General features: G+C 34.8%; 1 protein-coding gene across 3 annotated transcripts in view; it reads right to left on the bottom strand.

Moving 5' to 3' along the window:
• The window catches only part of LOC127854166 (uncharacterized), a 243,141-nt gene that overhangs the window by 69,860 nt on the left and 153,736 nt on the right, over positions 1-19,545 (bottom strand). Inside the window, exon 1 of one of the 3 annotated variants that reach the window (XM_052389162.1) lies at positions 16,401-16,485. The exons of the other annotated variants lie outside the window; for them this stretch is intronic. The gene's annotated coding sequence lies outside the window, so the exon portion shown is untranslated. Of the gene's footprint in view, positions 1-16,400; positions 16,486-19,545 lie in introns of those variants that run through there. 3 annotated transcript variants of the gene reach the window in all.

The following is a 19,545-nucleotide window of genomic DNA, read 5'->3' as shown; positions in this document are numbered from 1 at the left end:
GGTGAGGGTTGCAGCGACATATGTTAGATTTATCTGGTAAGCTTGGTCAACTTGTTGTTTCCTCCCATTTACTGGAGATTGCATTACCGAGCCCCAACCAAGTATGCAATCTCAGTGTAATCAGTTCATTACCTTAGCTTTATTAATTCATAAGTTTATAACTGGAAAATGGATTTATTTAAATTTGCACTCGAGTTTTCGAAAGCAGAAACAAGAAATTATTGACCAAAAGTTATTGCCAAATGATAACGAACAATTATTGCCCTTCCCCTAAAGCGGACAATTAACAAAGCACAATGACTGAGAAATTAAGAATGCGTAAAACAGAATCTATGATTTAATGGCTTTTAATGAGGTCTATCCACTTCAAAAATCAATATATCAAAGGAATACCGCTTTTAATCTATGAATTATTAATCACACAATAACACAAAGAAAAAAATAACAAAGAGCAAAAACTTTATAATTATGATATGCAGACTAATGTTGTTGTTTTTTGCATTGCCCTTCCAATTACATTTATTCCTCAAGTTTCAGAATTATATCTTAAATGTATTAAAGAAACTAAATAAAAGAAAAACATTTTAACAGACCAAAGACAGGTTGCTTATTAAAGGGCTTGCGCAAACGCAATTTCGGCGCCCCAATGCGTAAGAAATAGTGGTAGCCTTTAAATCCACAATAGAACCAGTTATCATATGTTTACAAATAAACATTGTGAAACACAATACTCCAAAAAATTATGCGACTTAAGAACAAATATATAAAAACAATAGTGCTGTTTACGAATCTCTACAACAATCAAACACGTTGTAAGCTAATAATTCGAAATTGTCCCACCTATATATCTTTCCATAAGGACAATTTTGAAAATATTTTTGTACAAAACTCACTCTTCACTACACATATAATTGAATTACATTACAGCGGCTCAAAACAAACAACTTAAAATGTAAACAAGAGGGCCAAAATGGCCCTAGTTCGCTCACCTTTTTGAACTTTACCATCATATCATTAATAAGACAAACATTTTGACAAAGTTACATGAAGATTGGGCATGAAATGTGACTTCTACAGTGTTTACAAGGTTTTTCTTTTTTTGACCTAGTTTTTGACCCAGCATAAACCAAGTTTCCAACTCGATCGAGGTATCATTGAGACAAATCTTCTGACAAAGTTTCATGAAGATCGGACAAAAAATGTTGCCTGTAGAGTGTATAGAAGGTTTCTCTATAGCCAAATAAGGAAAACTGCCCAGCCCACTGGCGGCCATGTTTTTCAACGAACCAGAACCAATTTTGAACTGAACCCAAATATCATTAAGACAAAAAATTTGAAAAAGTTACATGAAGATTGGGCATGAAATGTGACTTCTAGGGTTTACAAGGTTTTTCTTTCTTTGACCTAGTGACCTAGTTTTTGACCCAGCATGACCCAGTTTCGAACTCGATTGAGGTATCATTGGGAAAAATCGCCGGACCAAGTTTCATGAAGATCGGACAAGAAATGTGGCCTCTAGAGTGTTCACAAGGTTTCTCTACAGCCAAATAAGGAAAACTGCCCCGCCCACTGGCGGCCATGTTTTCAACGGACCAGAACCACTTTTGAACTCAACCAACATATCATTAAGACAAACATTTTGACAAAGTTACATGAAGATTGGGCATGAAATGTGACTTCTACGGTGTTTACAAGGTTTTTCTTTTTTACCTAGTGACCTAGTTTTTGACCCAGCATGAACCAGTTTCGAACTCGATTGCGTTATCATTGGGACAAATCTTCTGACCAAGTCTTATGAAGACCAGACAAGAAAAGTGGCTTCTACAGTGTTTACAAGGTTTCTCTATAGCCAAATAAGGAAAACTGCCCCGCCTACTGGTCGCCATGTTTTTCAACGGACAGGAACCACTTTTTAACTCAACCAACATATCATTAAGACAAACATTGTAACAAAGTTACATGAAGATTGGGCATGAACTGTAACTTATACAGTGTTTACAAGGTTTTTCTTTTATTGACCTAGTGACCTAATTTTTGACCCAGCATGACCCAGTTTCAAACTCGATCGAGATATCATTAGCACAAATCTTCTGACAAAGTTTTATGAAGATCAGACAAGAAATTTGGCCTCTAGAGTGTTTACAAACCAAATGTTGACGACGGACGGACGGACGGACATACGACGGACAAAGACCGATCACAAAAGCATACCTGAGCAATCAGGTGAGCTAAAAAGACACTGACATTTGTCCCTTAAACGTGTTTGTACTCTTTTTTCACTCTCCTCCACTTATATCAACCATGAGCTGTCAAATGCCTAAATTTGACGTCTTACTTTTAAGTGTCGATATGTTACCTCGACCTTTGAGGCTGCGATGCTGGGACCAGGGTGATAACCATGAAAACATTGTTTTATGACGATATACAAATGTATCAAGTCATTATTAAATCTATCAATATATGGCAACATTATGGCTTATAAAGGAATAAGCAAGCTGTTTAATGGCAAAATATGAGCTGACTCTAAATTATGCCTCGAACTTAAAGGTCGGTATACGGGTTTTTACACGTGACAAATCATCTAAGGAAAGTTTTCAGGTCTGTCCTTTTATTTAAAAATCAGTAACTAAATAGCAAATGTATGTGAGACAGGAATTGTTGAACGGACATCCGGGCACTCGTGCAGATTGACTGAATGGATATCTCATTACATTTATATATTGATTCAGTGCTTCATCGAACGAAATATACCATATTGAATAGTATATAGTTGGTTTTACCTATTCGCATAGTTTATTCTTTAACTTTGACTTAGACTTTCAATCATAATTGTTGATTTAAAATGAGCATTTCATACTAAAAGAAGCTCAATTCTGAAAGAATCAAGTACGTTAGCACTCTCTAGAAGACCGGCTTTGATTCCACATTAGAATTCAATCGTGCTGCGTTGATAGCTCTATAAAGATTTCGCAGCGTTGCCTTCTCTGCCTCTCTGTTCCTCCATTTAACCAAGTACTTGAAAACAAATTCATACTTATTGCCCTTACAATCAGGGTCAGCATACATCAGGTTTAACTCCACATAGCGTAACCCAAGTTCAATACCAAGCATCCAGTATTCTTTACCAATGACACTGGCCACTGTTGATAGATGTTTATCTTCAGCTAGTCTATTTAAATCATCGCTATCATATGTGTCTGCTATATCCAGTTCATGTTTGAACCAATATTGCAAAGCCTCTTTTCTTTCAACTGGATGACTTTCACTGCATGCATCGCAGTCTAATTCACTCTCGTAATTAAACTGTGCCACTCTCAGCATTCCTTCATTGTGCAAAAATATTTCCATGAGTGGACATTGAATATACATATCAAAAGCTGTACCAGTTCGTGGTGTCTCTACACAATGGCCAACAAAATCTTGCAAACTCTGACGAAGTTTGTGTCGAACTTCTTGACAAAGATTGGTGTCAATATCAGAGGCAATCTTCTTTGAACAACACGCTATCCTTGCATAAATGATGTAGTCCTTATACCAGATTGTTAAAGTGTATGTTGGGCGAATGGCAAAAATGGCCAATCCGTTGTACAGGCGATCTTTGTTCTCTTCTTTTTTGATCGGCCAAGCGCGGATGCATACAGCAACAAGCCTATGGAAGAAGGATGGAGGCATAAACTTTTCGCAAAAAACAAACGCTAAAACTGGGGTTCGTTTGAATTTTACGCAGTCAGGTGAAGTGAATTTGTCTATGGGAGGCGGTGCATTTTTCAGTCGACAAGGAACAATGTGGAAATCAAGCAATTCGTCATTGTTACCTAAAACGGCATCCGTTTCATCGTGTCCACATTTGTTTAGTTTTGTTGCTTTTGGCTTTGCCATAACATTTAGATGTTCCATATACTTAATGACATCATCTTTGTATTCTTTTATGTGAGGAGGGCTGTTGTTCATAATTTCATCGATAACTTGTGGTTTTAGAATTGCAAGCTTCTCATAGAATTCCCAATCTTTTAGGACTTGGGGTTTGATTTTAATTATATGCGTTACAAAACACTTGAATGCTTCAATGATCCATTGGGGAGCAAGAACAACCAAATGTTTCAGTTCATCAGTGTTGAAAAAAAGGATATTGCCTCGCCTGTGTTGTAATTCTAGAAACACTGATAATTCTTCCTTAGAATGAACAAATGGTTGTTTTTTGGAAAGATTTATTTCTTCAATCTTCTCCATGTGTACCAATTGTTCAATGTGTACTAATTGTTGGCCTTCGTCTCTCATTTTGTCGAGAGAATGTTCTAAATGAATCCATCGAACTGGATACTTATCTGTACCCCAGTATTCTTGCTTTTCCGCCAAACATTTGATTTCTTTTCTCAATTCACCAAATTCCGGATCAGTTGGAGACAGATTATTGACCAAAAATTTCTTCTCATAAATATGTTCAAATATTGGTGAATCGCGTTCAAAAGACATTAGTGCTTTATTAAAATATTCATCCTTTATGTTTTCTTTTTCTTTATCATTCCCCACCATTTCGTCTTTCCGAGTTCCAACTAAGATGACTGTTCGTTTTATTTCCCCTGTTGTTGACTTATAACCACTGTACATGTGGATTGCATTCAACCAAAACTTAAATACATCCAAATACGTACAGTTATTAACCAAACCACACCAAATTCCGCTACCATCCAACTCTTTTACATCTTCATCCAAAGGTTTTGTCATGTCCATCAGCACTAAGTAGATTGACCTTTTATTCAAGAAGAACTGATGAGTTGAATAGTACAGTGTCTGGCCTGCAAAATCCCAAACAGACACAGTGATCTCTTTTTCTGTTTTTTCTAAAGAAACTTTGATGTCCTTTGATGGTTTATGGTTGGTGTCATTCTGCATCTTTTCTACCAAAGGTGAGCACATTTGTACAAAATCTTGTTCATGTTGTTCAACATTGTTCCTCCTTTGCACTGGTTCAGTTTGTATTTGATTTTCAGTTGGTAAAGCATCTACTTTGTCTTCTACATGTGAACCATCTAGGCTATCAGTGTCATCAATAGAAGCAGTTGCTGCATAAGTGTTCACTGGCATTTTGTCGAAAACACTTTCCAACCTTTTTATATATTTCTGTGACCTGTGTTCCTCATCCAAACACCAATCACCATCTTCCATCACTTGGCACCTGTGGAGATCGATACCATCGGTGCTTAACGGTGTGATGTTTTTATCTCTAAAGTCTTTAATCAGATTGTTCACAAGTGAAGTCTTCCCCACACCAAACATGCCAACAACCATCAGGTGTATATTCTTAACTTCTTCCTCTCCTTCTTTTAATGCTTTAAAACAAATCTTGATGGCTTTGTCATCCAACTGTTTCACGGCATTTGGGATCTTTTCTGGGTCAGCTAGTTTATTTAAATCATCGCTATCACATTTGTCAGCAAAATCCATTTCATTTTTGAACCAATATTGCAAAGCCTCTGATCTTTCAACTGGATGACTTTCACTACATGCATCGCAGTCTAATTCACTCTCGTAATTGAACTTTGCCACTCTCAGCATTCCTTTATTGTGCAAACATATTTTCATGGATGGACATTGAATATACATATCAAATGCTGTACCAGTTCGTGGTTGCTCTACACAATGGCCAACAAAATCTTGCAAACTCTGACGAAGTTTGTGTCGAACTTCTTGACAAAGATTGGTGTCAATATCAGATGTAATCTTCTTTGAACAACACGCTATCCTTGCATAAATGATGTAGTCTTTATACCATATGGTTAAAGTGTATGTTGAGCGAATTGCAAAAATAGCCAATCCGTTGTACAATCGGAATTCGTCACCTTCTTGTGCGATTGGCCAACGGCGGATGCAAACAGCAACGAGCCTATGGAAGAATGATGGAGGCATAAACTTTTCGCAAAAAACAAAACCTAAAACTGGGGTTCTTTTAAATCGTTTGCAGTCAGGTGAAGTGAATTGTTCTATGGGAGGCGGTGCATTTTTCAGCCGACAAGGAACAATGTGGAAATCAAGCAATTTGAAATTGTAATATTCAAAAGCATAAGTTTCATCTTGTCCATCTTTGTGTTGTTCTGTTGCCCGATTGTTTTCGTCTTCACGTGTCAAAGGCTTGGCCATAACATTCAGATGTTCCATGTACTTAATGACATCATCTTTGTTTTCCTTTATTATTTGAGGACTATTGTTCATAATTTCATCTATAATTTGTGGTTTGAGAATTGCAAGCTTCTCATAGTCTTCCCAATCTTTAAGAAATTTGGGTTTTCTTCTACTGATATGTGTTACAAAACACTTCAAGGCTTCAATGATCCATTGGGGAGCAAGAACTACCAAACGTTTTAGTTCAGGTGTGTTGAAAAAAAGGATGTTGCCTTGTCTATGCTGATCTTCCAGAAACACTAATAGTTCATCTTCAGAAAGACGAAATTGGTGTTGTTTGGAAAGATTTACTTCTTCAATCTTATCCATGTGTACTAATTGTTGGCCTTCATCTCTCATTTTGTCAAGAGACTGTTCCATATGAATCCATCGAAGTGGATACTTTTCTTTCCCCCAGTAATCTTGGTTCTCAGACAAACGTTTGATTTCTTCTCTCAATTCAGCAAAGTCCGGATCTCTCATTTTGTCAAGAGACTGTTCCATATGAATCCATCGAAGTGGATACTTTTCTTTCCCCCAGTAATCTTGGTTCTCAGACAAACGTTTGATTTCTTCTCTCAATTCAGCAAAGTCCGGATCAGTTGGTGATAAATTGTTTACTAAGAATATCTTCTCATGAATATGATTTAATACTGGTGAATCTCGTTCAAAGGACAAAAGCGCTTTATTGAAATATCTATCCTTTGTTTTTTCTTTGTATTGATCATTTCCCTCCATTTGATCTTTTCGAGTTCCAACTAAAATGACAGTTGGGTTTATTTCCCATGTTGTTGACTTATAACCACTATACATGTGAATTGTATTCAGCCAAAACTTAAATACATCCAAATACGTACATTCATTAACCAAATCACACCAAATTCCGCTTCCATCCAACTCTTTGACCTTGTCCTTCAAACTTTTTGTCATGTCCATTAGCACTAAGTAAATCGACCTTTGATTCAAAAAGAACTGATGTGTAGAATAGTACAGTGTCTGGCCTGCAATATCCCAAACAGAAACAGTTATCTCTGTTTTTATTCTTTCTAGAGGAACGTTCGAGTCTTTTACAGGTTCATCTTTGTTGTCGTTCATCTTTTGTACCAATGGTAAATAGTTTTGTACAAACTCATCTTTTACATGTTGTTCAGTATAGTCCCTATTATTGTTCATTTTTTCTGGTTCAGTTTGTATTTGATTGTCAGGAACATCAGCATCTATTTGTTCTTTTACAGGCAAACCTTCTATGCTATCAGTGTAATCAGTAGAAGCAGTTGCTAAATTAGTGTTCAATGGAATTTTGTTGAACGCACTTTCCATCCTATTTTTATATTTCTGTAACTTGTATTTTGTTTCCAAACACCAATCCCCATCTTCCATCACTTGGCACCTGTGAAGATCAATACCTTCTGTGCTTGACGGAATAATGTTTTTATCTCGGAAGTCTTTAATCAGATTGTTCACAAGTGAAGTCTTCCCCACACCAAACATGCCAACAACCATCAGGCGTATATTCTTAACTTCTTCCTCCCCATCTTGTAATGCTTTAAAAAAAATCTTGATGGCTTTGTCATCCAACTGTTTCACAGCATTTGGGATCATATCCAGTATATCTGGGTCAATTGGTTTTTCAGCAGCACCAATATCCTCCTTGTAAACTTCTTGCATCACATACCTTGCCACATTAGGTTCATTCCAGATTTTAAGCAGTATTTTAATGATCTCTTTGGTCTTACTAACTGAAAATTGTACACTAAAGCCAAGAACATTGACAAAGCGCCTCATATAATATGTCAAAACATTGTAATTTCTATCATGGACTGACTCATGGGCAATTTTTGTGATTATTTCTTTTAGCAATGGCATACTTTTTTCCTCTGTAATCTCGTCAGCCAGTAACCGTAAGATGCGAGCAATCTCCAGTGTTTGAGGATCAATTCCCTCATCATTGCCCACAACAGGGGGATCATCAGTTGTTTTGCTCCCTTCTGCCATGATGTAGTTTACCCTGAAAAAAGGATTAAGATATAAAGCAGTTAGAGATAAATTATCATACTAATGAGGTATTAAAATTTAGTTTTAAAGAATGTTCACTCAAGGAATCTGAATGAAAGCCGATTCCAAAGGAAATCAAATCATGAAGTTTAAAAAAGTGTTCCAGTCTACCAGATTTGAAATGCTATGCCATACTTAATTACTTAATTATCCATTTCCATTTAATAACTCTGTTTTCGAACATTCTTTTAAAGAATATAAATAAAAATGTCATGATGGCACCAAAGATCTAACCTCAGTTCTGACAAAGATGAGGGTTTCCTAATGTACCTGTGTGACCTATTATGAATAATTCTTGATTAAAGTTTACAACCTATCATTAACATATAGTTTATTATTATGTTTATTACCTCAACATTGTACTATATAATTATAAACATAAGTAATGCATAATCCTATGTACACTCTTAATCATAGGTTATGATTTGGTCATAGATAAAATATATAAATCTCAGAGAACAAACCTTAGTGGCTGAAAGAAATACACTAATTTCAAGTATTATTTTTATAATTCATACTATGTATGTGCCAAATAAGACTATAGACAGATAGACAAACAGCATTCCTTTATACAAAATTAAGACTTTATATTTTAAATACATGTTACTCATGTCTATTATGAAAAGTAGTATCTACCTAATTTCTGGAATGTGATGAATAATATAAGTTTATGCATTATCCCTAAAGTCCGATTGACAAGTGTACCAAGTTTCAGCAAAGTGTCTACAGTTCTTAACACGATATCACAGGATTCAGTTTGGCAAACTGATTAAATGACATAACAAGAGCTGTCAGAGGACAGCGCGCTCGACTATTCGAGTGCTTGACAGTATAACGTAAGACATCATGGGGTAATTGTTCAAATTATTCCTTAAGGTCAAGGTAATAGTTCAGGTATATTTTCCACAATCTATTGAACATTTGTAAAGACATAAAACAAACTGATAAGATTTTATTAAAAATTTGATAGCAAGAGCTTGGGTTGGAGGTTTGGACGGTCCTTCAAAAGTAAATAAATATTTGTTGTTTTTTTTTACCATGTTTCAAAGAAAAAAATACTCTTTTTGGGTTGGGTGGGGGGAAGTGAGAGGGGAGTTTAATGTGGGGTGTGGTCATTTATTTGACGATCTTTCAAAAATAAAACAAGAAACTTTGGACAAAATAAAACGATGGATGGTTTAGCAACTAGAAAATTTCAAAGGGCCATAACTCTCTAAATTAATCCTCTAACCAGAACCCACAAATAACAAGCACATTTCCTCAAGGTAGTTAAGCTTCCCATAAAGCTTCATCGAATTCCAGTCAGTAGTTGGGGAGAAATAGCCCGGACTAGAATTGCACTATATGTACAGTTTATAGAAAATTTCAAAGGGCCATAACTCTGTGAAGAATCATCCGACCATAACCGGCCGATAACATGCACATCTCCTTTTGGTAGTGAAGCTTCCCATAAAGTTTCATTGAATTCCGGTCATTTGTTGCTGAGAAATAGCTCAGACAAGAATTGCACAATATGTACAGTTAATGGAAAATTTCAAAGGGTCATAACTCTGTGAAAAATCATCCGACTAGAACCCACTGATAATATGCACATGTCCTCTTGGTAGTGAAGCTTCCCATAAAGTTTCATTGAATTCCGGTCATTAGTTGCTGAGAAATAGCCCAGACAAGAATTGCACTATATGTACAGGTAATGAAAAATTTCAAAGGGCCATAGCCCTGTAAAAAATCATCCGACCAGAACCGGCTGATAATATGCACATCTCCTCTTGGTAGTGAAGCTTCCCATAAAGTTTAATTTAATTCGGGTCATTAATTGCTGAGAAATAGCCCGGACAAAATTGTGCATGGACGGACGGACGCATGGACAGACGAAGCGGCGACTATATGCTCCCTATTTTGGGGGAGCATAAAAAAAGGAAAAAAAAATGGGGGTAGGGGGGTTGAGAGGGGGGTATAATGTGGGGTGTGGTCATTTATTAGATGATCTTTCAAAAATATAAAAAGGAAACAAAAAATTATTTATTTATTTTTTTTGGGGGGGGGGCAGGGATTCTGGGTTGAGGCGTGGGGTATTGTTTGGGTGGAATCCATTGTGGTATTAAGGTAAGTGTTGTTTTGTCAAAGTATTAATTAAATCTGATCATAAATAAAGATGTTATGGCAATTTAACTAAAATTTACTCTTGACCTTCAAAGTGAAGGTCATTCAAAGGTCAAGGTCAAATTCAACTTGGCAGGTACAGTACCCTCATGATAGTAAGAAAATATTTGAAGTTTGGAAGCAATAGCTTTGATAATTTAGAAGTCAAGTGAATCTTAACACAAAATTTAACAAAATATTGAGTTACTAAAACAAAAAATGGCCACAATTCTTACAAAATGCTTGAAACAGTTGTGTGCTCTTGTTTATAGACTATGGTCATGTTGGTAAAGAAGTTTGCAAATATGAAAGCAATATGTCAAGGGACATTGAAAATATTTGTGGTGGTATGCAAACTTTAACATCGATTTATCAATAATATGCATATTCTAAGTGAAAAAAGGGTCATAATTCTTACAAAATGCTCGATACAGTTGTCTGCTCTTGTTTATAGGTTGGGGTCATGTTGGTAAAGAAGTATGCAAAATATGAAAGCAATATGTCAAGGGACATTGAAAATAAATGAGGTGGTACGCAAACTTTAATAAAGATTTATCAATTACATGTGTATATGCATATTCTAAGTGGAAAAAGGGCCATAATTTTTACAAAATGCTTGATAGAGTTGTCTGCTCTTGTTAATAGGTTGGGGTCATGTTGGTAAAGAAGTTTGCAAAATATGAAAGCAATATGTCAAGGGACATTGAAAATATTTGGGGTGGTACGCAAACTTTAACATTTGCACGCTAACACAAACAGGAACGCCGACGCCGGGGTGCGTAGGATAGCTCCACTATATATATTTCATATATAATAGTCGAGCTAAAAATAGATGGTCACATATAATTTGGGTGAAATTAGGTCAAAAGATAATTAGCTTGTTCCAAACAGTAAGAAAGGGAAGGTCAAAAGCAAATTAGCTCCCCTATGTTGCTCCTATGAACTTGGTCTAATAAATAAGATGTTCAACTCCCATGCCATTGTAAAGCTTCAGCTTCAACACACTTGCTACAATCAGGGCCCCAACAATGGAGCACTTACAACTTTTCACCCTATTAGTTTATTAAACAGACTACTTTAAGTTTAACTCAAGTATGAACAGATAGATCCATGTTTTTCTTGCTTTTTCATATGCATTTAAATGCTTTTATTTTCCCAAATACAAAATTGTCTTCTCATATATATAGTTTAAAGGGACTGTCAACCACGAATGACCAAAAAAGAAAAGTTCTAAAATACCGTATTGTTTTAAAATTATTAGTTTTTATTGATTAAAATATCACGACTGGTATATAACATTACTTGAAAAAAGTTCATATTTTCAGTATATTCGGTAATAAAATTTTGTGATGTGAAATCGAAAGTACATCACGAAAATAGGTGACATAACGATATACACACTATAAATAACGCAAGTAGATTGATGATTTTATATTTAAAATATATGCAATTCACTACGCATGCACACTTTGCATTCCTGGGTAAACCATGTGACAATGATGATCAATCTACTTTCGTTATTTATAGTTAACTGGTAGTTACCTGGTAGACATACCAAGTAAAATTTATTACCAAAAATATGAAAACTTAAAAAAAAATTCAAGTAATGTTATATACCAGTGGTGATATTTTAATCAATAAAAACTAATAATTGTAAAAAAATGTGGTTATTTAGACCTTTCCTTTTTGGTCATTCGTGGTTGACAGTCCCTTTAAAAGGAAAATATGACCTAATGGTTGTACAAACAGATCAGGGACTGTGTCAAAACACACCATTGTGTTTCACTGTGGAAACAAAGTAAACAAGTGAAATTAAATATGAAAGTTGATTTTTTTTCCAAAACAATTTACTAAACACTATTTTAATAACTTGTTGGAATATTTTAAAACACTTGTTTAATATAACATAAATCTTTATTCTTTAATTTCCTTCAAACAGAGACCTGTAGAAATTCTGACCTGTATTTGAATGGACTTAAAATACCATCACTTTATTCTGCAGAGGCTGATTCCAAAGCAGATTCATTACTCTAATGAATGAGTATTTTTTGAAGACATGTACTTACTGAAAATATTTAACAATAACCTGACAATATCCAATTAAATTGTAGATGGTATATTTAGATCTAGCGCTGTACACTTAATCTACGTGTAATTTGTTGGCAATTGAACTCCAAATTTTATAAAATGTAATAATAATTACCCATTATTTATAAATATTTGAATACTATTGCTCGAATGGTCATTGTCAGCTCTGGTACAACTTAAATGTACCCTGGTTACTCTTAAGTATACTTAAATGAACCCTTGGTATGGTAAATATACTAAAATGTACCCAGGAATTCTTACACTAAATTTGAGCATTGGGCTCAATTGGTCATTGTCAGCTCGGGTACTACTTACATGTACCCCCGTTTAAGTATACTTACATGTACCCCGGGTACGGTAATTATACTTAAACGTACCCGGTCGATATAAGAGTAGACTGTACATGAGTTGTATTCCCGCCCCAAAGCCGATGTCTTAAAGCGCGCTACCAATTAACGTAAAATAATAGTTTTTATCTTAAACAAACTTCTCTTTTTTAAAAACTGCATTAACATGCTTTTTGAGTACGAGTTTTGATAATATCGAGGCTGTTTAACAGAAAATTTGACATAAATGTGAACATCATTAACTTAAAAAAAAATAGCCCTCAATGACTGATTTAGCGTTAAAATCCCCAAGAAAATTTAAGTATATTTACCGTTCCTGGGGTACATGTAAGTATACTTTAGAGTACCAGGGTTGCATGTATTTAAGTGTAACAGGGTAGTCACTCACTAATGCTTTAATAATACTAACCCAATCAAGACTGTGAGAGAATGTCAGTGTGGGTGCTAATTGGTGACTGAATGAAGTTACGAACACTGCATGTTTTTATGTGGGATGTTTTTAGCTATAGAGTTTCACTGGTTTTATACACTAGTATAGTGTCATTCGTTAATAAAGTCTCGTAAGAGATAGATGTGATTTCAAATTGGCATTTTCCATTTGCCAGTAACTATTTATTCTAAGACTTAGTCTTCTGGTCGCTGGCCATCATTTTCATCATTATCGACATATCTATAATAAATAATATGTACAACCAACCCACTTGTGTTATAAATACACAACCTGGCTACATAAGTTGTTCCTGAGCAGACAATGACCAATCGAACAATACTATCACAAAGTATTCTGGTGTAGTTTAAAAGGAACATCTACATGCATAATTGTTAAGATACATAATACTGTACTATGAATTTGTTTTGTTTTGTTAAGTAATTGAATGATCATATTAAATAAGATGGTCCAGGATGATATTTTATCACAATTGTCACAATGAGTTAAAATAAGAAAGTAACAATTCACAGACGATGTGATAAATCCCTGTAACTATTGTTTCACTCACTTAAAAAACAACAATTCCAAGTACAGTATTATGTATATTTACAATTATGCATGTAGATTTTCCTTTCAAACTACACCAGAATACTTTTTATTAACATTATCAAATTGTAAAAAAAGACTAAGAGAAAGAGCGAGGTTCCAGGCCTGCGCACCCATGTCAATAAGCGAGCTGGGTGACAGCAATTTAATTTTGGGTATAATGACGCACTTCTGTCGCTTTAGAAAATGCAAGTGCCCTACCTTGTCAATATCTATATATATAGTAAAACTATCTTTTTTTAAAGAAGACGTTTTGTCGGAAGATTTTTATTGATTTAGTATGAGTATGCATTATAATAAACAACAGGTAACTAAAAAAAATATTTAAAAAATAAATAAATAGAAAAAAAAAAAAAATTAAAAAAACATTGCCATTGAGCGCCTATGGGTGCTACAGCTGATTTCAAATTAATTTAGTACAAAATTCCACAAATAAATATTGCTATGTCTATGCAGAGCTCCAGATAAGGGTCATATTTTCGTAATTAAGAATTATTTTCAACTCCGTTACGTATTTATTTTAAAATCTGGTCGTACCATTAAGAATTACAAAATCAAGTTACGAATATTATGTTTACATCGGTTCGTATAGATTTTTATTGAGTTCTTTTCGAGTATTTCAGATCTTTTCGGTGCTAATTATATAGAATGCTTATCGGGTTTGTTTAACGAAGCGCATTTTTTCCAATAAAAGCGGCGTGTACAGTCTATCAGTCGAAAACAAATATGGCTTCGCCCAGAGGACGTCGTAAAAAACTGCAAAGCGTGCAAAAAAAACACGCCTTTAGCATAGAGTACGTAAAGAGAGCCGAAGTTGAATGTTAAGAAAGACATTATAGAAAAGATCTTATAAGATGACACCCATTATTGTTTATTTTAGGTCATTTAGAAAAGTTAAGAATTATTATCCAAAACCTTTGTAGTAACGTTAAGAATAAAATTTCAGAGTTAAGAATTCTTTTTGAAAATCTGGTAGTAACGTTAAGAATTTCACAAAACCTTATCTGGAGCTCTGTCTATGAACTCATTCAGTTGATTGAATCTATATTTGATTATACAGTCAAGTTACAATTACCAGATCATTACCCATAGCGGATCACTTTGAAGTTCAAGACTGCGTATCGCGATAAATAATTAACATTTTTAGATGATATTTTGCACACAGCAATTTCAAGGCCTGTTTTTTAAAACGCATTGATTGAGTCTTAATCAGGGCTACTCTTTGTCAAACATTTCGACATGTTTTGCTGACATTTATATACGACTTTGTTGACTTCCGTCTCGTTTCCAAATCGAGGTTGAACATTATTCGGGGCCACATGATATAACTCTGTTGAAAGTAAGAAGTTTACGCATTAATTTAAAGGCAATTTAGTAGTATTTCTGCCTGCAAAAGTCTATTTCACTTTAGATTCGTGTTTAAGATTGTACAACACCTTAAATGAAATGAAGAATTAGGGCAACAACGGATCAAGCGTGATAACATGCGTATTGATAATATATTATATTTAAATATATGCAAATCTTGTTGATTCTTTCAATAAATGATCTCAATCGTAATGTTTTATTTATGTTCCATGTTCAATATCGATGATTAGAAATGAATCAAACAATTTACATGGTTTATAAGATGCCAATATCTTTTCGATCTATATAGGATTTTCAACAGATAATTCACACAAGAACACCATGCGTAAAGTTTAGATACAATATCACATATAGAAAACAATTTATAACAAATATATATATATAATTTATAACTGGCAATGTAACTTGTTCATTGGTAACAACTCAGTTCATGTTGCGACAGTTCAAATAGCGTGTTAGATTCCCTCCTTAGTGGTTTTGATCACGTGATCCGTTATGGCTACAACTGATCCGTTAATGCTAGTCCAACTTGTTGACGCTCTCAAATATTAAGCTACTTTTTATATAGGCCCATATAAAAAGTGTCTCTAAATTCTTTGCGCGTCTTATAAATGAGACTACCGTTAATGCAAGAATTATGAGGCAAAATAAAGGTATCACAAATACATTTTGCCTGCGTTTAAAATTAAGACTATGCGCTGAAACAGTAAGTAAAGGTAATATTTTGAAACAGTAAGTAAAGGTAATATTTTATCAATCTGGTGTAAAAGAAGTCTCAAAACATTTATTGCTTTTCACCAGAACAACTTTATTACGCTACTGTTCCGGTATTGGTAACTTGACTGTACTTACACTGTTATAAAAAACTAAACAGGCAATATTCAATTTGGCGTTGTTGCTTTTGTATTGCTATCACATAGCCATCCAGAACACAAATGGGACACATACAAAGTCTGGTTAACTATTAATTGCTTAATCTGTCATTGAAGCCTCAATGTATTTACAGAGAATTGTTGAAGAAATAATTTATTGCCCACATTCTTTGTTAAGGACATATGATATCACTTCCTGAAATGGTCAGAAGTGGCGAAATCTTTTGGACACATTTTTTGACGATTTGGAGGATAAAATGATTTTGATCAGATGGATAAACTTTACATGCATATTTCTTGATAACAAACACATAGCGAACACTTAGATCTTACCTAGTTTTCAAAATTTATTCTTTGATTTCATCGCTCACTTTCGATTTTAAAATCGGAAGTAGGAATTTTTTATTATGAGGTTACACAATACTATGAACATCTTCGTCAATCTCTTGCACGACGGTCACATTACATTCACCTCTGTGTTGGGCTCAGAACGTACTATTGTTTTGAAAGCGTCTCATTCATCAATCTGAACGCATCGGACAGTGGGCTACACCACACCGTCTCTCTGATGTACGTAGGCGGCCGTCATATTGGATTTGGAACTACTTTAGAAAACAAGATGGCGGCCCCCTCGTAAAGAGGAACAAGAAATATCTTTAAAAAAGATATACGGCGTTGATAGTTCAATGAATGAGATCAAGGATAGCGAATGTCTTTTTTTCTGTGCAGTTCTTAGCTGCATCACACGCAGTACGGGATGTTACGCGGAGTTTACGCGGCTTATTTTACATTATTACATATTGCTGGTCATAAACATATAGATACAAAACAGAAAACCAAAAGAAGAATGGAAGTGAAATTAAAACATACGAGTCAACCGGCCACACGAGAAGTTTCCGTATTTATAGGCGCGTTCTTCGAACAAACCTGTTTTAGTGGTTTGTCGGGCATTGCTATTTGATTCGATTATTAACAGTATCGATAATCATCGCGCTCATGCTTAATACATTGGACAACATGGTGGAATAATTATTGTTAAATTAATCAAAAATAATATTTATCATTGTATTGTTGAAAACCCATTAAGAATCTACATATTTCTGGTCTAAAGAAAATTCCAGGTCACCTAGTTCACGGATAGCGTATTTATTATATAACTTTTATTTTACTGGCCGCGAACTCCGGTGATGACCTGTATATAAACTCTGACATCCATACACTGGCCGCGAATTGACTCGGGTTGAAATGCAATGTATTAAAGTGAGGCCTCGCTTCCACTTCTCTTTATACTTTTACATGTTAACATGTTGACAAGAATATGGAAGTAAGTACTAAATATGAGAACATAGCCTTTAAATATAAACGCGTTGCGCTGGTAATTCTCTGAAAATAAAAGGTGTACGCACAAACTGTATTGATGTCGAGAATTGAGTGTAAAACTGTTCTATCTATTAAGCCTTTTCATTAGAAATACAATTGTTTCATGCAGTAAAACAGTGTTACAAAGACGCGGATATGTTTCCAATGTTCTGGTGGAATACTCAAATCAGCCAATGGAATAAATGAAGTGTATTCATTCGTACCTAGCCGCGGGAAATTTTATTTGAATTTTATTGGACACTTACAAAGGTCAGGAGAGGTGAAAAGCTGGCTTAATACAGCTTACGCCGAAAAAAACACTGATAGGAGTTCTGATTGAATAAACATGCGCTGCACTTTACCTCATATGTATACGTGTTCTGATTGAATAAACATGCGCTGCAGCCTTACATGAACTTAGATCAAACTACAGAACTTAAATAAATAAATGATAGAATTTGGTTGATTTCTGGTTCTTAATGCTGATTTTTACCTTCGAAAAATTTCATTTAAAACAAACGCATTTTCAGGGATTTGTAATACTCTCGTCAGACGACACTTGCCAATTAAGTCAGTAAAGGCGATGTGAGAAGTAAGGGGAACAACTCTTAAGAAGAACGAAAGGGCAAAAGGCAATGAGCAATGACATTGTATTTTTAAACTGTTCGATTTTTTAAAGAGTGTGTTTCTATTATATTTTGTATGTGTTATTTAGAAGTCTTCTAAACTAGTAATATGTTTCTCCACATTTTGTGATCGGAATATCATAATTAAAAATTGTGTTTTTTTTTTGTAGAAACAAACAATAATTAGTCTTACCTGCAGGAAGCAGCGCCAGAATGGCCAAACAAAGGTAAATTCCTTGCATGAAGGAAAACACTATCGCCGCAGTCCAATATTAAACAGTTTTCTTAAAGCATAAATAAAATATTACTTCTCTGACGAAAGTCAGAATAGAATATGAGGACAGTTTCAAAATCCGCCCCTTTTTAATTATCAGAAAATGTTATCAGGGTATCACTGTCTTACATTTACCTGGTACGAACTTTTGGACCGTAAACACATGTACTTATATCGGTCTATCTATGATATCCATCGCAGTACCATTGGTGTATATGTTTATCGTCCGTTTATCATATATATGTATATGGTAAGCATGTATCAATGAGTCCCACAAAGATTGTTTGTGAATATTTAGAACTTGTGTACATGTCCTATATTGAAAATTACACAATTATTTATATAATTTTCGTTATTCAAATTAATGTCAGATACTGAAAGTTTGCTTCTAAGTTATACATATAAGTAAAAAAAACGGTAGTCATTTTCGGAGAAGTTAAATAAAATTTAGAAACTTATTAATTTACTGAAATAGTTATCGGTACGTAAAATTTGATTAAATGCATGGCCCATTTGATATGCCGATTCGAAAATAAACGGATCACAAAGCGACCATGAACATGCAAATCGCAAGTACTGGTATTTAAGCTTGACTGTTTAACTACACGATATATATGTTGTCGTTCATCCGTCCGCATGAAAAAATAATATGAAATAAACATGATCGTCGATTTGAAGAAAATAAACAAAAACACAATTTGTCGCCTTGGCCTAGTGGATATGGTGTCCTAGTGGATATGGTGTCCGCCTAGCGTCCGGGATGTCACGGGTTCGATCCCCACTGTGGGAGCGTTCTTAAGATCTACCCCATAGGCACCAGGAAACGGACCCGAACGCGTTTATAGGCTTTTAATTATGTAATCGAGCTAAAATAAATATTAAAACTAAAGCAATTGACGCATTTGGACCAGTCTCTAAATCAGGAAGTAAACCCGAAGTATTCCCACAAATGTTCATAAATAATCAAGTTATTTTCATCAGACAAATGTACCTGCAGGTCTTAAGAGGCAGAGCCACCGGGTTAAAAGGCTGCAACAAAGAGTGTCAACGTATTGAGAAATATGTAATAAACGCACATGTTCATTATAATCGATTTAATAGAGTGAATAAAAACGAATTGACGTTGACAGTCGCGTTGGTTGTGGATAATTGTTCCACATTTGTCCTCATTTGTGGTGTGGTGTCTGGAAGTAAAGAAAAAAATTAAGCTGTCGCGACG

The sequence above is a fragment of the Dreissena polymorpha genome, chromosome 12 (genome assembly GCF_020536995.1).
Source record: "Dreissena polymorpha isolate Duluth1 chromosome 12, UMN_Dpol_1.0, whole genome shotgun sequence".
NCBI lineage: Eukaryota > Metazoa > Mollusca > Bivalvia > Myida > Dreissenidae > Dreissena > Dreissena polymorpha.
This window is presented reverse-complemented; position numbering and strand designations above follow the sequence as displayed.